At 62.6% G+C, this 2308-nt stretch overlaps 1 long non-coding RNA gene across 1 annotated transcript in view; it reads right to left on the bottom strand.

Annotated features, from left to right (window-relative positions):
* Positions 1-222: 222 nt before the first annotated feature.
* Positions 223-2308, bottom strand: part of LOC102242224 — a 9074-nt gene continuing 6988 nt past the window's right edge. Inside the window, exon 3 of the long non-coding RNA XR_314532.2 lies at positions 223-820. This is a non-coding gene — a long non-coding RNA (uncharacterized LOC102242224). The remainder of the gene's footprint in view (positions 821-2308) is intronic.

Raw genomic sequence — 2308 nt, 5'->3', positions numbered from 1 at the left:
AGAAGGGGAGGCCCAGCCCAGCTCCTGCAGGACAGGGCAGCCCGCGCTGTCCCCAGGGCCAGAGATCCCTGGTCCCTGGAGGGCCCCGGACTGGGCTGGGTTTCACACGGAACCCCTTCAAGATGATCTCATGCTCTGAAGAGGTCAGCCACCTGGACCTGCTAAGGGAGAAGCCAGCGCTGAGCCCACCCCAGGCCCCCTGTGCCCCACACGTGGCCTGAATCGAAGCCCTGACAGGACCAGAGCGCAGCCTGGGAGCATTTCACTCCGTCGGGGGCACGAGGATCTGGTGTCAATCAACAACTCAGAGGACAGGTCCTCGCCCGCTCTGGGCACCACCCTGTCCCAGCGAAAGCACAGCAGGCCCGAGGGTCCTGCCCGGGATCCGTCTCCCAGCTTGCTGGGCCCTGTCCAGCTGCCGACAGCTGCGCTGCCCGTGGAGGACTGGCCATCATGCCCAAGACTTTCTTAGGCAAAGACACCAACCATGTCCACGTGAAGAAGCCTTTTCTCCTGAGACAAGTGCTCCCGCTTTGGGACATTGACTGTCGTGTCATTTCCTGGCCGAACGTTCAGACACTGACTCCTGAACAGAGTGTCCTGAGGAGCTGCTCTGCACTTTTTCTTTTTTTTCTTTTTTCGAGCAAGAATTGGCACTTTTAGAAAACCCTCAGCGTCCGAGAAATTAGAGTTAAATGTTAACTCAGTTCCAGCATCCACTTTATCTCGGGTTCCTTCCCCAACTTTACGACTGAAGTTGCCCAATTTCCTTGGCTTTATTTTAACTTCCTGTGTGTGCTGCCAAGGCACCTGCAGCCACCTGAAAGCAGGGGAGAGATGAAAAGTAAACTAGCGAGGAGGCCTGGCGTCCGTGCCCATCACAGCCCGAGGGGCACCGAGAGCGGGGGAGGGACTGTGGGCACCGCGTCCAGGTGTCCCTGCCACCAGGGAAGCTTGGGTCTCTGGATCTGGAGCAGAAAGGGTCCTGGTACGGAGCACCGGGGTTCTGCTCTCTATTGCACCCCTAAACTTAGTGTCTTAGACCTACCAGCCGCTTTCCGATTCCTCACGGTGCCGGGCAGGGCTCAGCTGGGGGGCTCTGGCACGGGCCTTCGCGGCCCTCTCCAGGCAGTAGACAAGCAGAGGCTGGCGGCCTTCATGCGCTCAGGCCTCTCCCCGCGCTCACGCCAACGCCTCGTCTGCGCTCCCTCCCACCAGGGCAGCACGAAGGAGGGACTTCCTGTGCGGTGGCTCCGGGCTCCAGCAAGCAAGGGCCCAAGGGGGCCAGGGTTCGGGGCCAGGGGAGGAGGTGGACGAGGCCCCCCTCGATGGGAGGGGTACTGCCAAACAGATGGGCACATCTTAAAGCCACCACCGCCTCTCTGTGGCCTGCACAGGTCTGCTGGCCCAGCGCAACTGGAAGGCAGGCAGGCACGCCACAGGCGGGTTTGGTCTCCCGCTCCCCGGAGCATCACTGCCCGACAGAGTGTGCCCCCTCGGAGAGGCAGAGCTGCGCAGTGAGAGGCCCGCCCGAGCCGACCTCTCCCAGCCCCGCCAGCCCCTCCCCCTCAGGCCAAGCGCGTGCCAGCTGCTGGCTGCAACCTCTGGGCAGAGAGAAACCGAGGGCGTGGGCACTGTGCCCTCCTCCGCCAGGAGCCCGTCCAGCTTCGGCTTTCCTGGAACAGTGGGAAACTAGAGTGTAATTAACCTCTGGCCTAAGTTCCAACTCTAAACCCATGCCTTCTGCGGAATCGGCTGGAAAGAATACCTTCAGAAGTCACACTGTCTGTGAGGACGTCACACTGCGTGGTGGCTGAAGGAGAATGAATGGGTTTGCGTGGGCCTCAGAGAGGGCGCTACAGAGATGCCCACACTTCCTTGAGAGCCTGGGCGCGGGCTGCCAGGGGCCATGCCCTCTTTGGGGGTGCCAGGGCCTCTGCTCCAGCCTCCATCTGCCCCGGACATCCCTGGGCCTCTCCCTGGCCCCAAGGCCATGGCGGAGACAGCGGAGGCCAGGCCGCGGCAGGCAGCCCTCCCTCCCACAGAGCCAGCCTGCTGCGCACACAGCGCCCAGTGTCCAGAGCGTGAGGCCCAGGGCAAGACAGAAGCTTTTCCAGCTCCTCAGAATGCCCCTCCCGGGCATTTCCGTCTCCAAGTGCCCCCTCTGAGGGATAACGCTTGCTGATAGGTCTGCGAACCAACGCTAAGACCTTGGGGGAGGGGGGCGGGGGTGGAGAACACAGGAGACTCGGCATAAGCAGGAGCCACCAGCGCTGGCTGCCCTGGTCCAGGGCCTGCGGGCGGGCGG

The sequence above is a fragment of the Myotis brandtii genome, unplaced genomic scaffold (assembly GCF_000412655.1).
Source record: "Myotis brandtii unplaced genomic scaffold, ASM41265v1 scaffold760, whole genome shotgun sequence".
Taxonomy (NCBI): domain Eukaryota; kingdom Metazoa; phylum Chordata; class Mammalia; order Chiroptera; family Vespertilionidae; genus Myotis; species Myotis brandtii.
This window is presented reverse-complemented; position numbering and strand designations above follow the sequence as displayed.